Below are 27,333 nucleotides of genomic sequence, written 5' to 3'. Positions count from 1 at the left end.
CTAATCTACACATAGACTCATATGCACAATCCTTGACAACCATGCCAGAGATGCCGCATGCACAGTGGCAAGAGACCTGCATTGACAGATTTGAGGCACCTTGGAGGCTGAGGAACACCTTTATTACTCAGGCTCACACCTATGCAAAAGCATCAACATTAACAGACTCACAGGTCTATTGGATTAACATGTGGGACCTACACCGGAAACCCCCTTTGCACCACAGATGCTGTAAATCCATTGTACTGGCACACAAGTGAAGGGGTTGAGCCAAACCTCCCCTGCTGCACACGGAGAGGCTGCAATTCCCCATTGAGCATCATATGGGGATGTCCCGCAATATGTCCACCCGTAGCCTCCCGTATGTTTCAGAGGGAAGTTGTACACACATTGATGCCTTCATCACAAACCACAATCCCATAACAGATGACTGTCACGAAGTGTGACTATCAATTCATGTGAGTCATGCTACATGTCATGTGCCCCATGGTGAGTCGACATGTATGCATAGTAACAAAACATGCACAGGAGCAGTGCCCACACATTCCAAACAACTACCACACCCAAAATGCCTTGCTGCAATCCTTACCCAAAGGAGACATCTCACCATGTCCATGCATGTAACGCTGATTTAGCACACGTTGCAATACTCATGAGGAATAGCAGGAGCACAACGATGCCACGAGCAGACAGCATGCGCAACTACCTGGGGATGACAGACACACAAGAAGTCAGGAAAAAGATAGTCATCCGCATGCATGGTCATGTACTCTACATGAATAAGGTTGACACCATGCTAGTTGAAAATTGAGTGTGTCCGCTAAAATGTGTGGAATGACATCATCACTCGAGTGACACATCAGAACACACCACTAAGTCACTTAGCATACAGTCAGCTGGAAACACACATTGCAACACATGCCACACAAGGCTCCAAGCGTGCACACTCAGACCCAGAGACTCACCATTATGAGAAGAAGTTGCATATGAGCTGACTCCGGATGTCCTCCTCCTCTTCCTCCTCCTCCTCACTTGCCTCGGGACCAAGGCCTTCATCCTCCACGGGTGGATGTTCCTGCTCATCGGGATCCAGGATGAGTGGCACAGCTTTCTCCATTGCCATGTTGTGCAGCATGCAGCACACGAGGAAGATTTTGCAGACCTTTACCGGTGCATATGGGAGGGACCTGCCTGTCTTGTGGAGGCACCGGAATCGGCTCTTCAGGAGGCCAAACGTCCTCTCAATCACTCGCCTGGTCTGCCCATGGGCGTTGTTGTAACGGTGATCTGCAGCTGTTCTGGGGTTGCGGAGAGGCGTCACCAGCCATGGCATGTTGGGATAGTCAGAGTCCCCTACATGGAAACATCATGTAATGAAGTGGGTCAGGAGATGTCGTAACATACAAAGATACCGCTAAATACAGGACAAACAGAGTATACCCACCAACAAGACATGCTCGTTCGTTGTGCAGCCTGTCAAGTACCTTAGCCGAACATGCCTTTTCCACAGGAGCCGATGCTTAATCTCCACTCCTCCACTCCGCTACCGCAAACTCAAGGCTCACGAGCAGCAGAGAGGGGGAAAGGGGAATTGGACAGACAAGAGAGACTGCACTGTGTCTTCTTCCTGGACTGGACTTGGAACGCCTTCCTTCCGACTCCTGAAATGAGAGTTACTCAGCAACAATTCTACAATTGACTAACTCTAAATGGGCAATTAGAAGTCATCTTGTTTTCACACTATTACCTGTCCTGACACAGTGGGCAGCTGCTCTCTGAACTCATTCTGCTGAGTACCTTCTAAGTGGAAGAGGGGTTGAACTGTAGGCGTGTAGTACTCCTGCAATAAGAATCACATGTAATCCCAGTTTGTCTGACAACCCCCAACTACCACTCTAAAAGAACGCCATTACCTGTCTACAACCTTAGGTGATTTTTGTCTTTTCATAGAATGTGAATATGTTCTTAATTATGCAGACTAAATTCTTCTTTCCGGTTCCAGTACCTTGCAGAAGGATGCTAAGTCGGTAAGTACCCATATATATATATATATATATATATATATATATATATATATATATATATATATATATATATATAATTGTATCTACATTGATCTCTCAGTGAAAGTCTTTTTCTCACTTAAATGCTGCATTCAGTACTTGCTGCTGGTGCTACATCAGCTGCGCAACTGCCTCTGGAACGTGAGACACAATAATGCTGTTCTCTCTCTCTCTCGCTTTACTGACTGAAAGTCTATCTTGTCTTTCTCAGTTTATTTGAGTCACTGGATGCCTTCTCTAAATTGCTGGTGCTTCATAGAAATGAAAGAAGGCAGCACTTACTTCTCTGGAGGTCATTCGCTAGACTTGCCTCTACCTTCTCTCATCCACTGTAGAGCTGAGACAATCGTCGGGTTCAAGAAGCTTGCCTCTCCTCTGGACGCTCTGAACATAAACTCCACAAAATTCAAAGGAGAGGAACTTATACGAAAAAATCCCGCTCTCGGGACAGAAGACGGTCGCACAGGAGTGCAACAATCTCAGACTAGTAATACAGAGGGTAACTCTGACAGGAAAAGCCTGAAGAGTACGGAGCTCACTTAGTACTCCGCCTCTTCACAGAAGTTTGACGGTTGAAGTGCGCCGCGCTCAGAACGCGCGCGCGCGACATCAACCAAGGAACACTGCACCTCTGCCTAAGTGAACTTCTGGGGAAAAAGATGACTAGACCAGCGGCCATCTTGGAAGGGGGAAAAGAACCTAAGCTTTCAAAGAACGTAGGAAGGCGGAGAGCGATCTTACTGAAACGCTTCTTCGCCTTCCCCCTACTCACCTAGCCTGACTCCTGGGTTGTATCCTTAACCTAGGGAATCTAACCTTCTCAGCCTCAGACCTGACAGTACCTCCCACCAAACCCTCCCTCCTCTCCTCCTTGGGCTTAGTGGGATGAGTGCGATGAAACTCTCGGAGCAAACGTGGAGCATGGATATTGGATTGTGGCTCCCAGGATCTCTCTTCTGGCCCATAACCCTTCCAGTCAACTAGATAGAATATTTTCCCTCTTTGAAGTCTAGAATCAAGAATTCTCTTCACCTCAAATTCCTCCCTTCCTTGCACCGAAACAGAGGAGGGAGAATTCCTGGCCCTAAATCCCTTTGGACTACGCTGGAGCAGGGAAACATGGAAAACTGGATGAATCTTCAACCTTGGGGGAAGACAAACCTTTACACTGACTGGATTCACCATTCGGTCTACCTGAAAAGGGCCCACAAACCTTGGCTGAAACTTCCGATTCCCCTTCAGGCGTAAATTTCTAGTGGAAACCCAGACCTGATCTCCCTTCTCATAAACTGGATTTGGACGTCTCTTCTTGTCTGCCTGCTTCTTATAGGAAACCTTAGCCTTAGACAGATTTCTGGAAGCTAATCGATAGGCCTCGTGTAATTCTTGTACTACCGTTTCCACTGCAGGAACAACACTGATTTCCTTATCTACCAAAGTGTTTGGATGTCTACCTGAATTTAAATAGAACGGGGAGTAACCTGTGGAAGCATGTTTGGCATTATTGTAAGCGAACTCTGCTGCCCAAATCAGGTCTGGCCACTCTCCCTCCTGATCCATCAAGAACAGGCACAAGTATTGCTCCAATTCCTGATTAACTCTCTCCGTCTGTCCATCCGTCTCAGGATGGAAGCTGGAAGACAGACGGGAGTCTACACCCAACCTTTTCAAGAAGGATCTCCAAAAACGAGAGACAAACTGAGGGCCCCTGTCAGAAATGACTATCTTTGGGATACCATGGGCCCTTAATATGTGCTGTGTGAACAGTTTGGACAGCTGTGTGGCAGTTGGGAGGGCTTTTAATGGGACAAAATGGCTCATCTTGGAGAAATGGTCCACCACCACCCAAATGACCGAAAGGCCTCCACTGGACGGGAGTTCCACAATGAAATCCATGGAAATGGTATGCCAAGGGTACGGGGCTGGGGGCAACGGCTGTAATAGACCTTGAGGAGCGCTTATAGGAGTCTTTCCCTTGATACACAACTCACAAGTGGCTACATACTGCCGCACCTGAGCTTCCATTGCCGGCCACCAAAACTCTCTTCGGATCAGCTCCATAGTTTTCTTCACTCCCTTGTGTCCAGCCAATGGCTCATCATGGAAATGTTCAATTATTTGTTTTCGCAGTTCCAGATTTGACACAAACAACTTATCTAGGTAGAAAGGCCTTCCATCTTTGACTTGGAATTCTTTCCCCTTGGCCGTCCAATCCCTCACCTCTTCTTGAGACAACGAATCTAGGAGCTTCCTTTCTATGTCTGTGTTGGTGAAAGTTCCGATTATTCGATCAACAGGAATGATAACTCCTTTTTCAGCAGTCTTGACATCTGCGCTCACATTCAAACGAGATAAGGCATCCGCCTTTCCATTTGCCGATCCAGGTTTGTACGTTAAAACAAAATCATAATCTGCAAAAAATAGGGACCATCTCAACTGGCGTGGGGTAAGAGTACGGGCGGATTTCAGAAACTGAAGATTCCGATGGTCTGTGAAAACAGTCACCACGTGCCTGGCCCCCAGCAAATAATGTCTCCATTCCAAGAACGCATCTTTGACTGCCAACAGTTCCTTATCCGTGATAGGATAATTGATTTCAGCCGCTGTTAATTTCCTCGAACGAAAAGCTACAGGATGTAACTGGCCCGTCTGCTTATGGCACTGAGACAGAATCCCTCCGATGGCCAAGTTGGAGGCGTCGGCTTCCACAAAAAATGGTTCTCCAGGATCCAGATGGAGCAGCACTGGGGAAGATGCAAAAATTCTCTTGAGTTCATTAAATGCTGATTCAGTTTCCGCATTCCACTCAAACTTAGTCTTCTTTCTCAGTAATTTTGTGAGAGGACAAACTTGCTCAGAAAAGTTAATTATGAAGCGCCCATAAAAATTTGCGAAGCCGAGGAAACTCTGAACTTCCTTCACGGAACTCGGGGAGGGCCACTCCTTGATGGCCCGTACCTTTGATTCATCCATAGATACACCATTCTGGGACAAAACAAACCCCAAAAACTCAACTTGTGTGGCATGAAACACACACTTCTCCAATTTAACAAAAAGTTGGTTCTCAAGCAACTTCTTCAAGATGGATCTGACGTGCTGGATATGTTCTTCTAAGCTGGCCGAGAAAATGAGGATGTCGTCAATGTATACTACTGCGAAACGATCCAAAAATTCACGCAAAACATCATTGACAAAGTGCTGGAAGGCTGCTGGAGCGTTGCATAAACCAAAAGGCATGACTTGATATTCGAACAACCCAAAACGAGTACGGAAAGCCGTCTTCCACTCTTCTCCTTCGGCCATGCGTACCAGGTGATAAGCTCCTCTCAAATCCAATTTTGTATATACCCTCGCTCCTTCGACCTGATCCAAGAGCTCCGAAATCAAAGGTAATGGATATCGATTCTTCTTGGTAACCAGATTGAGAGCGCGATAGTCTTTACAAGTTCTCAACTGGCCATCTTTCTTTGGAATGAAGAAGAGTGGAGATGAAACCGGAGACTGTGAAGGGCGTATGAAACCATTGGCCAAGTATCTACTCAGATATTCTTTGAGATGGACATTTTCTGCTTCCGACAGCGAGTAAATTCGGCTACAGGGCAGGGAGGCCCCAGGCTCCAGCTCAATTCGACAATCATACTCTCGATGGGGAGGTAATCGTTCAGCTTCTCTTTCATCAAACACTGAGGCGAGATCTTCATATTCTTGTGGAATTTCTTGGGTATCTAAAGCACAAACGGTCTTTGGAAAGCTTGCTAAAAGTTGAGATTGTGAAGCTTCTGGTGGTTCTGGATTTGAGTGAAAACAATGACGTAAACAATAATCAGAGTTCATGCGAATAGATCGTCTGGCCCAATCAATTTGAGGATTATGCTCAGTGAGCCAAGGCAGACCCAGGATCAGTTGATATTGCGGAGCATCAATCAAACTGAATTGCAAGGAACTAAGATGTTGACCGGGTCCACACAACAAGATCTCCTCTGAATCATAAACAATCGGTCCAGAGGACAAACTTGTTCCATCTACTGCACGTACCGGCTCAGGCCGTTCCTTCCTCACAAAGGTAATTCCAAGAGCCTTTGCAAAACCAATATCGCAAAAATTACCCGTGGCCCCCGAATCGATCATGACTTAAATCCCTTCCTTGATCTGACCTCCAAATCTTATTTGAACAGATAAAATTAAATGTGGGGCCGATGATTGCAAGGTATTTGCCACTAATTTCGGATCTGGAGTTGACTGTTCCTTCGCTTCCACCAGGGCAACCCCTTCTACTGGTGGAGCCGATCTTTTACCCAGGAATTGTTCTTGGGCTTCTTTGGGCATTCCTTCACAAAGTGACCAGAGTTCCCACAGTACATGCACAACTTGCCCAAACGTCTCTTCTCTCTTTCTTCCTTCGACAAAGGTCCTCTCACGGAACCAATCTGCATTGGCTCGTCTTCAGACGCAGTTTCCTTGGGCTTGGATCCCTCTGATCTCATTCTGTCAAACCGGGGCGGAATGTACCTAATTTCCTTTCGCCTCTCGTTCTTTCTTTCACTTTGACGCTGATCAATCTGAAGAACTAAATCAATTAATTCAGAAACCTCCGTGGGACGTTTAGGAATCTGTGACAGACCATCCTTGAGCTCATCCTTAAGACCGCGATAAAAAATTGCTGCTCGTTTTGCCTCTGGCCAACTTGTTTCCACAATTAGTTTGTTAAATTGAGCCAAATATGCCACTAATTCACGGTTTCCCTGCTTAAGATCTAATAACTCATTATCCGTGGATTGAGAGATGGACCGTCTATCAAAAATCCATAGAATTTCTCTTTTGAATCCTTCAAATTCATACAAAATGGGATCATTGTTGTTCACCAACGGCATGGACCAGGCGGCGGCATCTCCACTCAGGTACGACAGCATGAACGCCACCTTAGACTGGTCTTCCTTAAAAATGATGGGCCGACAGAGATAGTGTAAAGAACATTGCGTGAGGAAAATTTGGGCCTTGTTTGGGTCCCCACTATATCTTTCGGGAGCTGCCAACGGAATAGTAGGGGAGATTGCGTGGATAACCTGCGTAGTGAGTTATGCCGCAGATGGGGCAGGAGCAAAAGAGGGAGGCTTATCTTCCTTAACAGCTGAACGAGAACCCCTGGAAAACTCTTCAAACTGTTGACGCGAATAACGTGCATCTTGGGCTGACTTCCTAACCTCCTCTCTCAAGGACTTGTTCTCTTCCATGGTATCACTTAACTGCTTTTGGATACTATCTAATACTGTGTCCAGAGCCTTTACAAATTCCCTCAGCCATCGTGCTCAGGTGGAAATTAATTGCGGGCACTACAATCTGTCAAGTACCTTAGCCGAACGTGCCTTTTCCACAGGAGCCGATGCTTAATCTCCACTCCTCCACTCCGCTACCGCGAACTCAAGGCTCACGAGCAGCAGAGAGGGGGAAAGGGGAATTGGACAGACAAGAGAGACTGCACTGTGTCTTCTTCCTGGACTGGACTTGGAACGCCTTCCTTCCGACTCCTGAAATGAGAGTTACTCAGCAACAATTCTACAATTGACTAACTCTAAATGGGCAATTAGAAGTCATCTTGTTTTCCCACTATTACCTGTCCTGACACAGTGGGCAGCTGCTCTCTGAACTCATTCTGCTGAGTACCTTCTAAGTGGAAGAGGGGTTGAACTGTAGGCGTGTAGTACTCCTGCAATAAGAATCACATGTAATCCCAGTTTGTCTGACAAACCCCACCTACCACTCTAAAAGAACGCCATTACCTGTCTACAACCTTAGGTGATTTTTGTCTTTTCATAGAATGTGAATATGTTCTTAATTATGCAGACTAAATTCTTCTTTCCGGTTCCAGTACCTTGCAGAAGGATGCTAAGTCGGTAAGTACCCTTATATATATATATATATATATATATATATATATATATATATATATATATAATTGTATCTACATTGATCTCTCAGTGAAAGTCTTTTTCTCACTTAAATGCTGCATTCAGTACTTGCTGCTGGTGCTACATCAGCTGCGCAACTGCCTCAGGAACGTGAGACACAATAATGCTGTTCTCTCTCTCTCTCGCTTTACTGACGGAAAGTCTATCTTGTCTTTCTCAGTTTATTTGAGTCACTGGATGCCTTCCCTAAATTGCTGATGCTTCATAGAAATGAAAGAAGGCAGCACTTACTTCTCTGGAGGTCATTCGCTAGACTTGCCTCTACCTCCTCTCATCCACTGTAGCGCTGAGACAATCGTCGGGTTCAAGAAGCTTGCCTCTCCTCTGGACGCTCTGAACATAAACTCCACAAAATTCAAAGGAGAGGAACTTATACGAAAAAATCCCGCTCTCGGGACAGAAGACGGTCGCACAGGAGTGCAACAATCTCAGACTAGTAATACAGAGGGTAACTCTGACAGGAAAAGCCTGAAGAGTACGGAGCTCACTTAGTACTCCGCCTCTTCACAGAAGTTTGACGGTTGAAGTGCGCCGCGCTCAGAACGCGCGCGCGCGACATCAACCAAGGAACACTGCACCTCTACCTAAGCGAACTTCTGGGGAAAAAGATGACTAGACCAGCAGCCATCTTGGAAGGGGGAAAAGAACCTAAGCTTTCAAAGAACGTAGGAAGGCGGAGAGCGATCTTACTGAAACGCTTCTTCGCCTTCCCCCTACTCGCCAAGCCTGACTCCTGGGTTGTATCCTTAACCTAGGGAATCTAACCTTCTCAGCCTCAGACCTGACACAGCCGCAGCATCATTTCTGGCACCCTGCTACGCCTCATGATGTAGGCATCGTGTGCTAACCCTGGAAAACATGCACAGACATGGGAAATCAGCATGTTAGCAAGACACACTACAAGGGCATTAATGGAGTGATAATGTTTTCGGTTTCGATAGGCTACCTCCTGTGCCTGTGGTGGTACCAAAGCCACATGTGTCCCATCAATGGACCCAGTTACATGGGGCATCCCTCCCAGGGCATAGAACTCACCCTTGATACCTGTCAACTGCTCACGAGTTGGAAAATGGATGAATTCATCCAGGTGCTCCAACAAGGCTTCTAAAACATCATGCAGGACACGGCTGAACAAGGTCTGGGACATGCCACCCACATCACCTATGGTGAATTGAAACGTACCGGTGGCAAAAAAATGTAGGGCTGTCATCACCTTCATCTTGGGGGTCAGCGCAGTTGGATAACTGTGTCGCGGTTGGAGGTGTGGTGCCAGCCTGTTTGTCAGGTCCTCAATTAACTGTTGGGTGAATCTGTAACGGCGTATGCAGTCTCGTTCCCTCATGGCACCCAAGTCTGGCATTGGTCGGGGGAGAGGCGATGCCCTGCAGAAATTTGGAAGGAATAACGAAGATTGAGTACATTACAACACCAATGTCAATGAACTGAGCACATGTTCAACAGCTAATACACATCTGCTAAATACAGAGTCTGGTCTGTGCAATACATCCAGGACACGTATGCCAGCCAGGTGATACTCCTACTAAGAGCCAGCTACAAACGTTGATTGTCAAGGTCGACATGACATGCCATGAAACTAGCTGTGGCACAGTGCAAGTGAACAGCCAGACACATTACAGGAGTGACATACATCCACATATCTGCATTAGAAGGATGTTATCTCATTCAGACAGCTTGTGGCAAGCTAGACGCACAGGTCACATGTCATTTAAAAAGTACAGATCACACACATTGCCATGAAGGGGTACATGTCAAAACTGATAACACAGACATTGAGACAACGCAGATATGTCTTCAGGTCGAAATACCATGTTCGATGCATACAGACACACGTTACGTGGGATTCCACATGTGGCATGGTGTGCGTATTTGTGTGCCATGCCCATTTACACACAGACACATGTTGGATACAGCAACAGCAGATGCAGTTGACGGAACACCAACAGCAAGCCCATGGGAACACATGACACACAAATGACATAGTCACATAGTGGCACGATGGTAGTTGTTGTTGTTAGACTTTATTCGAGTTCAAAATTCATGAAATCATAAAAGCAACAGGTTCATTACATGGACAAAAGTAAACCACAAAAATAGAATTTTAAAAATACATACAAAATTTTTCTAAGAATTAGTTAAACTTTTCCTTTTCCTTAAAATACTTTTTAAAAAACCCAGCATTATTGACACACAATATTCATCATTTAAAGAGACTAAAAACAGTAAAACTGGGCGACATTGTCTCCATGAACCTTGATTTTTTAAGAGTGGTTTGATCCATCTTGACCTTTCCAATGAGTAAAATTTACAAAAATAGATTACATGCAGAGTTGATTGGGTAGACAAATTATCGCACGGGCATTTGCAAAGATTTCTACCCCAGTCATTTACTGTGGGGAAAGTGACTAAACGAAAGAAGACATCAAACCTGAATCTAGTTAATAAATAACGGTCAAAACCCTCCAGACACCAGATTAAATAAGGCTGGATGGTATAAGAGACTAGTGTAGGTTGATGTTGCAATACAAGTTTTTTATTTAATTCTACTCCTAGTCTAAGAGATTCTACGTGATACCAACACAACTCCTTCAAGTCCTTTCTAGTAATCCTACACATTGACTCAGGTCGGTGGTAAAACTCAGGTCTTCCAAGATCCCTAGTGAAATTACATATATACTTCAACCAGGGTATCCTGGAGGCCCTATCCAGCCCCGTACAGTCCTTGATAATATTTCTATTTAACAATAGGTCCGGCGAGGTCCATACTCTATGCCAGAGCAATACTGGTTGTATACTAATCAAGTCACTCACATAACGCTCTCCCAACTCTGCATGACAGTTAAAAACAGGAGAGCTAACAGGGGTTGCCAAGATAAATCTAAGAAATGCATTCTCTACCTTTTGTATTGAGGAAGAGTCATGCCACCTGTGTACTTTCAATGCCATGTAGTGCATTGGCGCTTACACAGAGGCGAATGTCCCTATGACAAAGGTGCTATTAGTTGGCAGCATACTATGCCCTGTTCAACAAATCAATTATGTTAAAATGTGTGTCTCTGTGACATGGAGCAGGTGTAGTGATGTAGTCTCACTTTGTCATCCTCACAGGTAACCGCCTACCAGAAGGGGAGAATTTGGAAGAGGGCCGTCAGGGCCGTGAATACGGTGGAGGGTCGCAGTCGGCGCCTGCCCCAAGTGAGGAAACGCTGGCAGGACATCCGGTGCTGGACCAGGAGGATCGCCCGGGTCCTGCTGGAGGACTCACCACCACGCCCCCACGGCGGGCGCCGGCGCCTGACCCACCAAATGAAGCGTGTCCTGGCGGTGGTCTTCCCTGAGATGGATAGGCAGTTACAGGAGAGACAGCAGCAGGAAGGGGGTAGGTACATGTGTGTTTGTTGTGTGTCACCAGCTTTTGGAAGTGCTCATTTGCCTGGATACAGTGCCAGGGTTTATATGTGCAGTGCATATCCTGTTCACCCAAGTCAACCGGTGCTGTTCTTCCTCCCTTCCCCTCCTTGACATGTGTTCCCTGGTCTGTGTGTAATCACTATTGCACATGGTCATCTAGGCTGCAAGTTAATCAAGGTGCACACTGCTTTCAGCATCATGGGTGGGGGTGGTCTGTGACAAGTGTTGGTACCTTGCCTGTGCCCTGTCCTGTTCACTCATTTGGGGGTCCATAATTGTTGGCACTGTCCTGAGTCTCAACATAGGATTGTGAGGTTTCAAATAAACAGACTTGCAGCATGCATGACCGATGTAGTGGCCTCAGACATGATGTGCATGAGTGGGAGATATGCATAGTGCCGGGACGATTGCTCCTGTTACAGTCAGATCATTCCAGGACCATGGAGCAGTGTGCCCACTCCAGTCCCCTGAGACACCTTTTCCTAGGAATCATGTGTGGTATCAAACACTGTGCCCATTCACTGTGTGTTCAGCATAGGTTTGCCTCTGTGGCATTGTTCCATGGCCTCATTTGTATTTACGTAAAGTGTGCTACATGTCTCCACTGTCCATGGTGACCCCATTAGGCTTGTGCATCCTCACACTGGGCAGTGCATGTGTGTCTATGTACAACTATCTGTTGATGGTTGTTTGTTACAAATATGTGTGGTCAGCCTCACGAGGTAATGTGGAGTACATTTAGGAGTTCTTGATGCACATTTTGTTAATCCCAGATTAAGAGGTGTAAGTACTTGCTCTGTCTCAATCACATTGTCTCAGGTAGGGGGGTTTGTGCAGGCAAGGCCTACATTTCTAAATCTTATGTCTCCTTGCCAGGTCTGACCTGTGTGTGATAATTGTCTGGACAGACACTCAACGTGCAGTGACCCAGGCATGTTGTGCAGGGGGTAATGTTTGTGCTTTGCAGCATGTGTCAAAAGTTAAAAGACATGTTTACTGCTCATCCATTTTTGGCACCGGTGTGTGCTCCAGATGCTACGTAGTTTGGTCTGTGTGTGCTGACATCTGTGTGGACATTCTTGGTTCCCATGAGGGTGTCTCCTCAGTGCAGGTGCTCCTTATTCCGACACAATTGCAGGGCCATTAGCTAATGCATTGTCCTGTGTCTGGACATGTGTGCCACTCCACATGACAGGTAGTGGGTCAGATGTGTTGCCAACTGTGTCATCATGGTACGGATGGCCATGTGACAGGTGGCATGATTCAAGTTGTTAGTCAAGATGTCTTGTACCTTGGCACTGACTACACTTGTCAACATGTCCCAATAGTGTATATGCTTGACTTTGATATTTTGTTGTGAAGGACAATAATGTGCCTGCATGACAGATGTCTACCAAGGAAGTGCACAAGAACCCACCTTTACACTTTTAGGGGACACGCTGGCACATTTAACACAAAGGCACAGTTCTGTAATGAAATTGATTAGAGATTATACATATACATGTTCCCACAGTGTGGTTGCATTTGGGTTAGTCCTCGGTTATTGCTGATACCAACTTACGGGTGTCAAGTCATCCAGACCACCGTGGTGCCATGTATATGTACTTCCTGATACCACATTTCTTCTTAACAGTGGCTTATTTGCATTAGGCTGGCAGCTCATACAATGACTGTGTAAAAGTAGCTTTGTGTGCACCTCCTTGTGTGACTTCTGTTATCCAGGCACATGTGTGTTCTGTTCCAAAAGTGGCACATTCACACATTCCAAACATGTCGATTGTGTAAAGTGTTGTGATTCCCAAGGGATCACAATGTATTTCTTTAGGGTTTACAAAGTACTCACAGGTCTCTGAGTGTGGGGACACCTTCAGCATTGGCGTATGTCATTTGGCCTTGGGTGCACCAATACTGTTTCTTTTACAGTGAACAAGAGGTGGCATGCCTTCATAGTCTGGCTGTGCTCCACTGTTCACAGACACTAGCTTCTCAGTATAATTGGATATCAAGTTATTTGCTGTTGTGTCCTGATGTTCATTTTTTCAGGTGGCATGGTGGGTGAACCAACTGGGGAGTGCATGGCTTACATATGTGCGGAGTATTCTAGATGTTACTCATGATGCATTTCCTGATATGCACTGTGACCTATTTTGTTTGGACTCATATGTCAGATGTACACAGGTGACTGATTATTTCATATCTCTTCACCTTGCACACAGCATCATCGGGGGACACCGAGGGAGACACCTGCACGGACCAGGAGGAGGGATCGAGCACCGGTGCCACCACTGCTGGGGAGTCGGCGGAATCAAGTGGCACGGAGGGCGAGGGGAGTCAGGCGGAGGACCTGTCTAGTACCAACACCGACTACGACGCTGACGGGTCCGAGGCTGAGCTCCCTGAGGGGGCAGAGGCTGCTCCAACAGCTGGCAGCAGCACTACAACTGTCACCGCCCCCTCCATTCCTATCACCGCCCTCCCACTTGCTCGGGTCACTTCTGTCTGTGTAGGGCAACAACGTGTCTCCTTCATGCCAGGCACCGCACCCCCTGCCCCTGTCTCCCCTGCTGCCCTCACTGCCGACTCTGTGGACATTCAGCGGCAGTTGCAGGTTGGGCAGACATCGATCCTGACTGTCCTCCATGGCCACACCAGACTGCTGCCACAGATGGTGTCGTACATGGAGGGCATGTCATCAGCGATGTCTGACCAACGGATGTTGCTGGGGTCCATGGACTCGTCACTGACAGCAGCAGTGAGTCTCCTGCAGCGCTTCGTCCCCCCCTACCCCTGCACCATCCACACTTCCCACTCCCATGCCTGTCCCAAGCACACACAGACATTCTCAGCCACGCACCCCACCAGACACAGGCAGCACACCAACAGGGAAGGGCAAGCGCACACCTCCTGTCACCCACACTCAGGGTGAAGAAGGCACACCCACTGGGTCTAGGGCACACAGGCAGACACGCAGCCACAGTCCAAGTCCGCATGCCTCACTCCCTAGTCCCTCCAATGTCACTCCCCTCGGCTCCCCTGCCCCACAGTCTGAGGAGACATACTTGGCCGTGCTGGGCCTCAGCCCCACTGGTTCACCATCACACAAACGGGCAAGGCACTCCACGGGTAGGGGAGTTGAGTCCCCCCCCTGTCCACTAACTCCCCCAGTAGCGCTGCAACCCATCCCTCCGACCCCTCCCCCTCCTTGGGGCCTGTGGTTCCTTCGGGTGCAGGGGAGACGCTGGCCGAGCTTGCGGACGTGTGCAGCGCCATGCTAACCGCCACCTTTGGCGCTGACCCACCCCCTGTGGTGGAGTCATCCGTCCCTGCACCCACAACACCTACCCTTCCCCCTCCTGTCCCTGCGGTGCCTGGTCCTTCCCCACATGATGCCCCCCCCCCCAGTCGCTGAACCAGAGGTTTAGTATGTGCAGGCAAGCTCGGGGAGACGCGTGGACATGTGTCCCCCCCAGGACTTCGCATCTGGACTGGCATATGGCCTTTGTAAATATTGTCCTTTTATACCTTTTAATTTAATGCTGAATAAAGCATTTTGTTTTTCCTTTGACCACGATTGGTTTTCAGGTATTGATGTTGGTGCTGATGCTCCAGGAGTTGGGGTGGTGATCATGTGTTAGGTGTCTGGGAAATGTTGTAGTCTGCTGCTCATGGGGTGGACCCTGGTATCTGCGTGCCATCACAAGGTATCTGAAAAGAATCTTTGGTCGTGTATGCTCTTTGTGTTTGGAGACATTGTCCCAAGGAGTGTTCCTTCCTCTGTGGCACCTGAAATCTTCCCTGCAGGGAGTTGCACAATTGTTGTTCTGAACCTGTGTCTACATTTCCTTTGTGGGTGACGGATCCCTTCAACTATGGCCATGCCTGCTCATCAATGTCTCCGGCTGCATCGTCTGTGCCATACTTGGTAGTCACTGTACTTGTGTATAGATTATGTTGCCATGCCTTCATGTAGAAATTGTCCCTTTTTCACACTATGCATGTGTGTACTCCCAGCCTGGCACACATATGGTACTTGTTCAGCAGGGTATTTGTTCACCTGACTCACAATTGTGGGCATTGTATCTGTGGGAAGTCCTCCCTATTCCTTCCATGGGAGACAACAACTTGGTGGCTGTCCCAGCACCTGTACATTCCTATCAGTCCTGGAATGTGCGTGACAGTGTGTGTTCCCTTTGTCTCTCTTAGTTTAGAAGGCTTTAACATAACTATACAGTCTAGTGACATGATCTCAGTGTGTGTATTGTGCTGCATCCACCAGGGGTGGGTATGCATGTGTCATTTGTCCTCACACCCACATGCGGTGTGTCATGCAGTGGGGGAAAGATTTCCATCCTCATGGGAGTGGGACACTGCTGTCAGTGATGTGTTGTTATGGCACTCTCAACATAGTAGCACATTGGGGATGCGTTCATACACCCATGGAGTTGTGGTCATCTGAAGATGATGTACACACCCCCATGTCTCTGTCCACTGCTGGGAGTCCTCTGCACCCACTCCTCATATGTTTGGACACTGCTGGGAGTGATATGCACCCACCCCTCATATGTCTGGGCACTGCTGGGAGTGATATGCACCCACCCCTCATATGTCTGTCCACTGCTGGGAATACTCTGCACCCACCCCTCATATGTCTGGGCACTGCTGGGAGGGATATGCACCCACCCCTCATATGTCTGGGCACTGCTGGGAGTGATATGCACCCACCCCTCATATGTCTGGGCACTGCTGGGAGTGATATGCACCCACTCCTCATATGTCTGGACACTGCTGGGAGTCCTCTGCAGCCACCCTCCCACCCAAACCCTTGGTGCAGTACACTGCTGTCCTGGCCATACACCCCCCCCCCCCAAATTTACTGCTAATATGCTGCACCAGGCCGTAGTCCGACATTTGTGGCGTGTGTACGCCTTGTATCCATAATGTACTGGTGCCGTAGGGGTACGGGTGAGACAGACCGTACCCCTGCATTCATAGGGTGTGTACGGTCCGTACCACGGTGTCCCTACATCACCACGACAATGGTGGTACGGACCGTACCCACGCTCTGGGGGGCGTGGGTACGGTCCGTACCACGCGTACCCCTACCTCACCACTACAATGGTGGTACGGACCGTACCCACGCTCTGGGGGGTGTTGGTACGGTCCGTACCACGCGTACCCCTACGTCACCACTCCAATGGTGGTACAGCCCATACCCACGCCCCCCAGAGCGTGGGTACGGTCCTTACCACCATTGTAGTGGTGACGTAGGGGTACGCGTGGTACGGACCGTACCCACACTCTGAGGGCATGGGTACAGGCCGTACCACGCGTACCCCTACCTCACCACTACAATGGTGGTACGGACCGTACACACGCTCTGGGGGGGTGTGGGTACGGTCCGTACCACGCGTACCCCTACGCCACCACTCCAATGGTGGTACGGCCCGTACCCACGCCCCCCAGAGCGTGTGTACGGTCCGTACCACCATTGTAGTGGTGAGGTAGGAGTACGCGTGGTACGGCCCGTACCCATGCCCTCAGAGCGTGGGTACGGTCCGTACCACGCGTTCCCCCCACGTCACCACTACAGTGGTGGTACGGACCGTACCCACGCTCTGGGGGCCGTGGGTACGGGCCGTACCACCATTGGAGTGGTGACGTGTATGCGTCCACGTCCACTTCCGTTGTGACGGTACGTGGGATTGGTGGACACGCCCCCGAAGTGACCAGACCATGGAGGTAAATTATGTGCAGGATATATATGTTTTACATTGGGTGGGGGTTATGTTTCCTGCCCCTCGCCCCCCCCCCCTTTGCCCCTGGGTGTTGTTCTGACCTTCTGCGGCGTCTGCCTCGGCTTCTGTGCACCAGGTCGTAGGCTAGGAGGGCCGGGATGACACGTAGGATGGGGTCCATGGCTGTCCGTCTCGTACCGGTGCTCCTTCTTCGCGTCGTCCTCAATTTCCCGGGAGTTTTTGGCTGCCGTAAAAAATGAGCGGTGCGGAGTGACGTGGGCACGGATCGTACTTGCTGGTCCGTAAAACGCTGCCTGACTCCGTCCGGACGTCACGTACGCGATGTCCCGGATCGGAATTGTGGGTATTTTTTAGCCGGTCGGTGTTTTGTACGACTCGTACGGAAATGGTATTTCTGTACGAATCGTACTTGCGGGTTTGTAAGGTGGTTTTCCCGGGTACGAGTCGGACGGAGAATACGCTCCGTACGACCATTCGTACCCGGGTTTTACAGGATCTGAATCGGCACCTATATATACAATGATATTTTCTTAAATTATATTTTTTACAGCGATGGTACAAACAAAACTTAAAACAATATTCTTACCTTCAATATTCCTGTCAACAATATTTTTGACATCCTGATATTCTTGACACAATATTTTTGTATCACAATATCTTGTATTCGATATTTTGTCCAAACACTTGTTTTTCTAGCTCAAATGGATCAAAATAATTCTGCCAGACGATGTGCAGCACAATGCTGTATAATTTGCCTTTTCATGCTGCATAATTTAGATAACTATAATCCTAGTGGTTTAGTACTGGTGTTATGACGAGAAAACCCATATTTCAAAGGGGACAGCAAATGAGAGGCCACATTTCATGGTTCTCTGTGAAATATAGATTTTTATACCACTGCATTTTGTGCAATAAAAACACCCAAGCATGTTCTAGCGCCGGGACACTCTTGGGAGTAGCCGCGCGCTCTATAAGTACCCAGTAACATTAACATTAACATTATATGTAAGCAAGAAGAGTGCCTGTCAGGCTGACCTTTACTCAGCCTGACAGACATTCTTCACGTCTGGAGAAGGTGGTGTCGGGCCACTGCTGCTAAATGGTGTATTCTTATTCTCCAGCAATGTGGTCTAAACGCATTGGCTAAAAGCAGGAAGTTCTTAAAGGCAGTAGTGAAATATTCTAATTCCTTCTCCATATAGACACAGTAGCAATGTTGGAAGACAATTTGAAAGACCTATAGCGCAACAATCCCACTCTATGGCAGACAATGCAGTATACACCTGCCAACCGCATAAAAAGGGTGATAAAGAAAGTGTGTGAGTGTCATGCTAATGGTTGATGACCATATACAAAACTAATGTCTGGCATCAATATAGATTGGCAGTGCAGAGTTGCCAGGGGGAGGGACACTCTTTTCTTTTACCAAGCACCAGCAGCTTTTCTGTTTCCTGTATGAACAGCTCATCCAGTTACGGTGTTTTCCCTTTTATTCTGGGATTTGTAGTCCCAAATGACTAATGGATTACACTGAAACTAGTAGATGGCACAGACAATGTAAGCATGGATCTTAATTTGCTAGTTCTGAACTATTGATCTGTTTTGCTTCAATCAACCTTTAAGTCGTTTCCTATGATAGTTTAAATGATATTAAAGACACTGGCTGCAGTATATACGATCATGGGCTAAAATGTCTACACAGAAGAGGCTGGGACCTTTCATGTAAGGGGTTACCTAGTGTTCCCACTTAAGAATGTCTTTGGCTTTTCGGTGTGAAATTGTATAAGAAGGCTGCTCCTGTTGACATACACAAATGCTGTCACCATGATTTTATGAATGAGCTGGTTTGCAATAATGCCTACTATCAAACTACCAAATTCAGCATAAGGAGTAGTAGGGGTTTTGGGAGAAATAGAGAACAACACTTAAGAAACCCCAAACAGACCATACATAGGTAATAGGAAGGAGAAACCGGTCAGGAAGTAGTACTTGCCTCACCAGGGCAGATTCATTTACTGTTTGGTGACTTTCTGTAAAAGGTCAGTCTCAAGAATATGCCTCTGAATACCACAAAGTGCTCGCCATTGGAGTAGTTCCCATCATATGAGTAGAGGTCTGGAAGCAGTGAGCTCAAAATGCAAGTCACCCTGCTGCAGTGATCTCACTGACGGTAGAGGGTCCACGTCACAGCTATCAATTTCGAGCACAGGCATTCATGTTGTTTCAGGAGTCATATTGGTATCATTCAGTTCAGACACCTGTACACGGCAGTCCCAGCCCAGCCCCTTGCCACAGCCTCTCTCCCTGCCTTGCTGTGTTGCTCTGCAGACAGCTTTAGGAATATTCAGTTTAATATAGGTAGACAGGCAGGGCTAAGTTTGCGTCTCACATGCAGTCTCAGAGGTTAAAGTTTTAAATAATGGAAACTCAAAGCTTCAGACTAAATTAAGGCCAGGCCCGGCCCTGCTCGGCCCCCCAGTGACAACAGCCATGGGGACAAGCGACAACGATGCAAGAGGGCTCCATCGACAATGACATGAAGGCAAGCAATATCTACAGGAGTGTGGATTGGGGGGTCTTTTGGGGGACCACCCAAAGGTGCAGGGTCACCCTATAGTCCACTGGTCCGGAATACACACTGAGACCAACACTGGAGCATGGAGAGAAAGGATATTTATTACAATCTCATGAGAGAGAAAGCATCAACAACAGACACCCATAGCTGTCTGAGGAGGCAGTCTGCTGAGTGCTTTTGGTTCTGCACCTTATATACCCTTCATCCTCACCCTGTGCGTGCTAGGTGAACAATAACAAACACCAATAATTTACAGACAAGCAATGGTCAGTTATGATACAATCAGCAGGTGGTGGCTGTTTGGCCCCTGCAGGGCATAGGCGAAAAAGGCATGATTATATGTCAAACAAAGGTTAATCTGATAAGTCCACAGATGGTAGCGGTGAGGCCCCTGAAGGGTGTAGGTGAAAAGCATGTTTATACAACAGGTAAAGTTCAATCGGATAAGTCCGCAGATGGTAGTTGTTGGACCCCTGCAGGGCACAGGTGAGAGGAATGATTACACTGCAAGCAGAGGTCAATCTGATAGGCTTGCAGATGGTAGCTGTTGGACACCTGCAGGGCATAGTGTGCAGGGTGAGGACGATAAACATCTGGGAAACTCCCTGTCCAACTGGTTGAGCATGGGCTGGTCAGTTTGTGGCAGGTCAAAGCACGAACAGGGTGTGAGCGTCAGTGCAGGAATGTGGGAGGTCAAAAGTGGAGCTCCAGAGTGTTCGTGATAGAGAGAGAAGGTCAGTCATGAAGGGTATAGCACAAAATGGCGGAGTGAATGGCAAGATAACAGACCTACTTTTCCACAGTCCCTCCTTTTGCCATAAGCGAAACCATTTTCTTTTTTTTGTCAATTACAATGTTCATCAATAGCTGTGTCTCACGTTCAGTCCTTATGTTACCGTTCTTGACCTGTGCATTTACGGGGACTGACTTGATAGCATTTGCGCAGAGGCCACAGAGTGGGGGACCACATTGAAGGCAAAGACAACAAAAGAGAACCAGGGCAAGAGGTATCAGGATGATCATTAGAACCTTCCATCCCCATGTCAGCAGAAGTTGCCATTTCCAAGAACCAAGGGACCATGAGTCTGTATCTTGATGGAGGTCAGAGGCTATTCGATGGAGTGCGGAAATAGCCTCGTAGACAGATGATGAATGATCCGGAACATACACGCAACAGCTGGTGCCGATGATGCGACGTGCTCCTCCGCGGTCAGCTACGATGACATCAAGGACCATGCGATTTTGTAGAGTGACGAGGCGTACCGCTTGGAGCTCTGCAGTGTTGTTGGCCAAAATACCAGCTGTGATGTTGACGGTGGCTTCCATGACTCTGGTGAGGTGGCAAATGGCTCCGCTATTTGCCATTGGTCCCCAGAAGGGAAGGATGCCCTTCATGGCATCCAGGAACTGTTGAGAGGTTGTGTCTGTTTGTTTACCCAAATCGTTGCTGCGGCGGGAGCGATGATGAAGAGGAGAAGCAATGTAGACAGGGGGAAGGAGGAAAGCTATGTAACATGTGCCTCCCCAGTTTTCGTGAAGCCAAGTGTATGCCTTTGTTCCACACACGAAGTAGGTATTTGGGGAGGCAACAAGGGGCGGTGGAGATGTCGTATTCAGAGCTGTTGTCACGGCACAAGAGCTGTCCCCAACGTACTCAATACCTAAACCTCTGATACACATTAGTCCAGGAATGCGAACAACAGCTAGCGGTGGGGTCCGCTTGGCGGGTGTCCTTGCTTTGAAGCTGGAGAAGCGTATTCTACTGGTAGAGTCGAATACCAGCATTTCCTCCTTCTCATCCTCAGACATGCGTGTAGAATTGTTCTTTGGACAAACAGCATTGCCCGTTTTGTTCTGCCAGAACTCATCTTGCAATTGTTGGAGAGTGATGTCGGCAAGGCCGCTGGACCGATGGGCGCCCATGATGAGCGACATCCAGGCAGCGCAAGAGGCGTGTATAGAGTAAGAGTAAGGGAGGAAGGGTATGTTATTCTCTGTGGAGTGAGGCAGGAGACCACAGACCCAACAGTTTGTTTTATTCAATACCTCATTATGTTGATTCAACATTTGGATGAAGGTGTTGTTCCAAAACTCTTGTCGCCTATTTTGGAGATAAGGGGACAAGGAGACATGGGAGTGTTCAGGAGGCGTGGCATCAGTGGGCAATAGGGTATCCTTGGCTGGTGCCCCTTCCTCTAGGATCCAGAAGAGGATGGCGAAGATAATAGTGAGGAGGAGAACTGTCGTCAAAGCTATTGACCTGTTATTATGCAGTTTGTTACATAGTGCTATCTTCTTGTTGGAAAGTTCCATGGTTTTGTTGTTTGTCATAATCAGTCTTCTTTTGGGCTCTACAGCTGTTGGAGAGAAAAGGTGAGCCCTACGTGTCGTCGGTAGCTGGTGGTTGCTTCTCCTGGCTAGGCTTCTCAGTACCCCGCTACCTGGAGTATCAATCCACCCCTCCAGATAATACTACCGCCCTGCGACTTTGGGCTAACCTCCCCTGTCCGGTCGCTGGAGCTCCAGAGGCCATGTGTGGGCGGAGTTTGTATCTTTCTTTAGTTGGCACGGTGTTATCTTTGAATAATTCCAGTTCTGGTTCTGGGAGACCACACACAGGGGGTCGCATGTTAAAACTTCCTTGTAGGTGGACAAGGTAGGATCAGTTTGAGTGATGCTGGGGATCTTCCGGCAGTGCACAGCATGGATCCAGGATTTCTTGCCTTCCACTCGCAGGGCCGTTCTAGGGGTCAGAAGGACTAGCAGGGGCCCTTTCCACCGGGGTTCCAGCGTCTTCTTTCAAGTAAAATTCTTTACCATAACAAAATGCCCCGGTAGGATGGCATGTCCCGGCCCGGTGGATCGATCAGGCAATGCTTCCTGGACCTGCTGATGAATGGAAGACAAAGTTTGTGTAAATACGGACAAATAATCACTCAATAATTCACAAGGGGAATCAGACAATGTGGTAGCGGGGGGTGCGCCCCAGATGTTCATTGGGTGTCCAAAGACCACCTCATATGGAGTCAATGAGGTGCGGGAATGCGGGACAGATCTTATTGATAGAAGGGCCAGTGGTAGCGCATCTGGCCAGTTTGGTCCCTTAGTTTCTACTATTTTGGCTAGTTTGGATTTGATCGTGGCATTGTATCTTTCCACTAGGCCTGCTGATTGGGGGTGGAAGACGGCATGACATTTTTGTTGAACCCCTAATCCTGATAGTATATGCTTGACTATTTCTCCAATGAAGTGACTCTCACTGTCACACCATAGGACTCGGCAAAGGCCGTAGCGGGAAAGAATTCCTTCAGCAATATCTTGGCGGTGGTTAGGGCAGTATTGTCCCTAACCGGGTAAGCCTCCACCCATTTGCTGAACGCGCAAACAACCACCAAAACATATTTGAGGTTGTTGCATCGTTCCATTTGGATATAATCCATTTGCAGCACTTCAAAAGGTGAAGTGGGGATGGCATATCCTGCCCGAGGTACCAGAGTCCCTTTACCTACATTGTAGCGGAGACAAACCAAACACTGTTGGACCAGCCTGAAGGCGGTAGACCGGAGTTGGTTGTTATCCCACACTTCCTGTAATATTTTAGTCATGGTGGCAGCATTGGTGTGTGCTTGCAAATGAGTCATGTTCAACAATGGGAGGAGATAAGCATTTGGTAATTTCCAAAGTTTTGCATCTTTGGATCGCCAACAATTTTCTTCATCAAGCATGCCCTCCTTCTCCCAATTTTGAAGTTCTTCAGAGGTGGCAGTGGACTGGATGTCCCGGATCTGTTGTCTAACATCATGCCACTTCTCTGCTTGGGATTTTACTATGTACATAGGGGTATGTATTCTTTCCTATGCAGTAGCCCGGGCTGTCTCATCAGCAAAGGCATTTCCTAATCCTATTACGTCTGTGACCATCTTGTGTGCATTGCATTTAACAATAGCAATGTTCTGGGCAGTGACAAGGCTTGGAGCAATGCAGTGACTAAGTCACCATGCTGAATGGGCGTACCATGTGACGTTAAGAACCCTCTCTCCTTCCAAAGGATACCAAAACTGTGGGCTACTCCAAAGGCGTACTGGCTGTTGGTATAGATGGTGACAGCGAGATCCTGGCTAAGGATACATGCGCGGGTGAGAGCTATAAGTTCTGCGGCCTGGGCTGATTTCTGAGGTATGCGTGCAGTCTCAGCAATGGTATTGGAGGTGGTGACGGCATAGGCAGCAGATGTGGTACCGTTTGATAGTTTAATACAAGACCCGTCCACCCACAATTGCCCATCCTGCTCCGTGAGAGTGGTGTCTTTTAAGTCTACCCGTCCCTTAGTTTGTTCTTCTGTTCGAAAGAGGCAGTCATGTGGAATGTCTGGGATGTCAGGATCTGGTGTGGGCAGGAGTGTGGCAGGATTCAAGGTTGCACATCTCTTTAGCATGATATGGGGTGCTAACAGCGTAAGTTTGTATCCTGTTAGTCGTACACTAATGAGGTGTTGTGTCTTTGTCTGATTCAGTAATATGTTGACTGCGTGTGGAACTAATACCATCAATCTAGATCCCAAAACAATCCCTTCACTTTATCGGATAGAGACGGCCGCTGCTGCAACCGCTCTAAGGCAAGAGGGCAGACCTCGGGCCACGGGGTCTAGGGTGGCCGAAAAGTAAGCGCATGAGCGTTGTTTGGTGCCGTGAATTTGGGTCAAGGCCGAGAGAGCACATCCTGAGCACTCATTGGTGTAGAGGCAGAAGGGTTTAGAGTAATCAGGTGTGCCCAATACTGGTGCAGAGCAAAGAGCGTGGTGTAAGTCTTGAAAGGCTTGGTCGTGTTCATGTGTCCAAGGAAGAGGTGTGGGTGTGTCTTTTGTAAGCTAAGCAAGGAGTGGCTTAACTATGATGGAAAAATTCGGTATCCATTGGCGATAAAAGGAAGTGAGACCAATTAGTGCACGAACATCTCTTTGGGTGGTGGGAGAGGAAAGGTGTAGTATTGTTTGGATGCGGTCAGGTGTGAGAGTACGTCCCTCCTTAGACAGCAGATGGCCGAGGTAGGTCACCTGCTGTCTACAATACTGTAGCTTATTCTTGGATACCTTATGGCCCTGTGATGCCAAAAAGCGTAGTGTAGTAAGAGAGGCAGTGCGAGCCAGGGCTGGAGTGTCTGCAGCCAACAGAATGTCATCGACATGCTGGATGAGAACAGCGCCGGGTGGTAACTGTATCTGGTCGAACTTTTGTTTAAGGGCCTGGCTGTAGATGCTAGGGCTTTCGGTTTACCCTTGAGGAGCCTGACAGAATCTGACGATCTGTTTTTTATGGTGAAACCAAAAAGATAGCGTGAATCAGGATGTATTGGTATGGAGAAAAAGGCATTTTTAAGATCTATTACTGTGAAGGTGGTAGCAGTTGAGGGGATCATTGTCAATATAGTTGTTATGTCAGAGACCACAGGATATTGTGGGTCCACTATTTTGTTAATTGCGCTGAGGTCAATGACAAAACTATATTTTCTCAGAAGTGGATGTACGTTTCAAAACTGGAAGGATGGGGCTATTGCAAATGTTAGACTGAACTTCCTCAACTACCCGAGCTGCAATCATATCCTGTACTATAGTCATGAGAGCCTTTTCGCCGTCTGCAGAAATTTTATACTGAGGGAGGCGAGGAAGAGGTGCATTCTGTTTTACTGTTATGTGGACAGGATCCATCATAATCTCCCCCACGTCGGTGTCCGTGATGGCCCACAGGGTGTCCGGTAACTTGGACAAATCCTGCTGTTCGGAATCAGTGAGACAATAAAGGCGGGTTTCATAACCAAGGGGGCAATCATTATCAAACAGTATGACTCTGACATTCTGAGGAGAACAGCGAATGGTGGCTCTGAAATGCTTTGAGAGATCAATGCCCATCAAATTGTCTGGGCAGTTCAGGGAGAGCAGAAAAGAGGCCATCACTGCGTTTCCCTGTATGTCCAGGGGCACCTCAGTAGAAAGGGGGTTGGTGGAGGGCATGCCGTCAAATCTTACAGATGTGACCGATAAGCCAGACAGGGGCGCCCTACGAATCAGCTTATGTGAGAGGACACTTCTAGAGGCCCCTGTGTCAGCCAAGAATTTGCCCTGAGTTCCAACCACTGAATCTGTTACTTAGGGCCCTGATTGATCAACTGGAAGTTCCACTGGTTCCTTTCCCTGTCCCTGGCTGTCTCATGCAAATTCATTGTCAGGGAAGTGGTCACCAGAAAAATCGTGTGCAAAAGCCTGTCTATTGTTATCGAAGACATTGGGGCGTTGTCCGTTGGAGGGTGGGACTCTTCCTCTACCTCTACTCAGTCCCCTTCCCCGACCCATTGTATTTCGCTGTAAAAGAGGATAATCTGCGCGCCAGTGGCCTGTTTCCTTACAATACGCACAATGGTCCTTGGACAGTTGACGTGGGGGTGGGTGTGTTCCAGCCGTTGCGGGCATATAATTATACTGTGGACCTCTACCGTTTCCTCCCCCTCTAATGCTTATTTGGGAAAGCATTACTTTTTCTGTGAGTTCTTTTCTTTTCTTATCTTTTTCCTCCACTATCTTATTCTGCAGATGTTCATAATATTGGGCCATAGTCAAGATCTGTGTGGGTGTTGCAGCAGGCCACGTGCTTTCGCTACTCTGTAACTTTGTGGAGATGGTTGGCAAGAATCCTTTAACAAAAGTCTGAACTAGTAAGTGTCGACCCGTCTCAGTCGTCGAGTCCTGTCCACTATAGTCAATAAACACCTGGCTTAGGCGGGAGAAGTAGTCAGATGTAGTTTCCTCAGATTTTTGTTTACAAGCAGTGATGGCTGTCCAATCTACTTTCCTAGCTGGAAGTGTGGCCTTCAATTTTTTTACTATGTTACCTGGCAGCTCTAAAATAGCTTCTGCAGGCCTTTCACCTGGTTTTCTGTCACTATCCATTGTCGTCAAATCCTCCCTCTTATGTTTGAACAAGGCCTCATCGTCAACTTTCCTTATGGGTCTCCAAATATCTGGGGGCAGAATTAACCCAAAGAACTGATCTATGTCAGTCAGTGTCATCGTATAAGTGGCAATAACCATGTCCAGCCCTTCGTAGAATCCCGTAGGATTCTTCCGGTGGTCAGGCAAGTCCTTTTTGAAAGCTAAGATGTCAGCTCGAAGCCACGAAGTGTACACCCAATTATATAACGTCCTACTTTTGGCATCTGGACTATCCAGTCCCTCAGCAGTACCTGCCCCTCGAGCGGGGAGAAAGACTGGAGCTGCTTCCCTTATTGGTGCCATACGACCTCCAGTCGCACCCTCCATTGCTAGTGGCTTTTCCTCTTCCTCCTGGTCTCTCCTTAGACCCTCCATCATTTGTAGCGTGAGTGCTAACAAACTGTTGCTTTCCTCAGCACTTCCGCCCCCCTCTGTCAACTTATGATACAATCCTCTAACATGGTCTGCTGGTGTCACTTCATGCCGTTTCTCATAAAGAGAGAATACTTCATAAGCAAATTGTTGTAGGAAGTAGCCCTTTTGAGGTGGTGCATAGGCCTTT

The sequence above is a fragment of the Triturus cristatus genome, chromosome 4_1, assembly GCF_964204655.1.
Source record: "Triturus cristatus chromosome 4_1, aTriCri1.1, whole genome shotgun sequence".
In the NCBI taxonomy this organism is placed as follows: Eukaryota; Metazoa; Chordata; class Amphibia; order Caudata; family Salamandridae; genus Triturus; species Triturus cristatus.
This window is presented reverse-complemented; position numbering follows the sequence as displayed.